The sequence below is a fragment of the Alligator sinensis genome, unplaced genomic scaffold (assembly GCF_000455745.1).
Source record: "Alligator sinensis unplaced genomic scaffold, ASM45574v1 scaffold728_1, whole genome shotgun sequence".
NCBI classification, from domain to species: domain Eukaryota; kingdom Metazoa; phylum Chordata; order Crocodylia; family Alligatoridae; genus Alligator; species Alligator sinensis.
The window spans coordinates 289,385-290,228 of NW_005842825.1; positions in this window are offsets into that span (position 1 = coordinate 289,385).

An 844-nucleotide genomic window follows, 5' to 3' on the forward strand; every position below is an offset into this window, starting at 1 on the left:
GGCTCCGGCGGGCTGACGTCAAGCCGGCGAGTGCTGCAACCATGGACAGCGCCCAAAAGTGAGGACAAAGTGAGAGGATGCAGACAACTCTGCAGCAAGGATGCACTGAAGGAACGGCTCCCCCCCTCTCCCCCTCGCCAGCGCCTGCCTGGCACTGCATAGGGGTTTGAGTGGCTGGGGAGCGAGTGGTGGAGCAAGGGGATGCGCTTAGCTGATAGTCGGGGGCTTCTGCGCAGGAGGGCAGCAGAAATGGTCCAGGGGCTGGAGGCAGTGACTTCTGAGGGGACTGGGCTTATTTAGTTTAGAGCAGCCGTTCCCAATCTGTGGTACGGGTGCCACCAGCGGTACGCAGGCAACCTGTCAGGGGTAGGCAGCGGTCCCTCTAAGCCACGCAGGCACGTTCATGCCGCACTGCCAGGCGCACCTGCACGGCCGCGCAGCTTAGAGGGAACGCTGGTGGCAGGCATCAACAGATTTATTATCTTTACTTTAGATGACAAAAATCAGCTGGTGGTCTTTGAGGTTGAACTGGAAAATGTGCTGGTGGTACTTAGGCAGACAAGGGTCTTTGGGTGAATCTGATATATTTTATTAGACCGACTAAAATAGTTGGGAAAATGTTTCCAACAGATTGCACACCACCAATTTAAAACAATACAATGTTAAGTACCACCAGGGGTGTAGGTTGTGGCCGCGTTGGTCTAAGGACATAGGCAGACAAGGTTCTTTGGGTGAATCTGATATATTTTATTAGACCAACTGAAATAGTTGGAAACGTGAATTTAATAAACATGGAAACGTGTTTCCAGCTATTTCAGCTATTTCAGCTATTTAGACCAACACG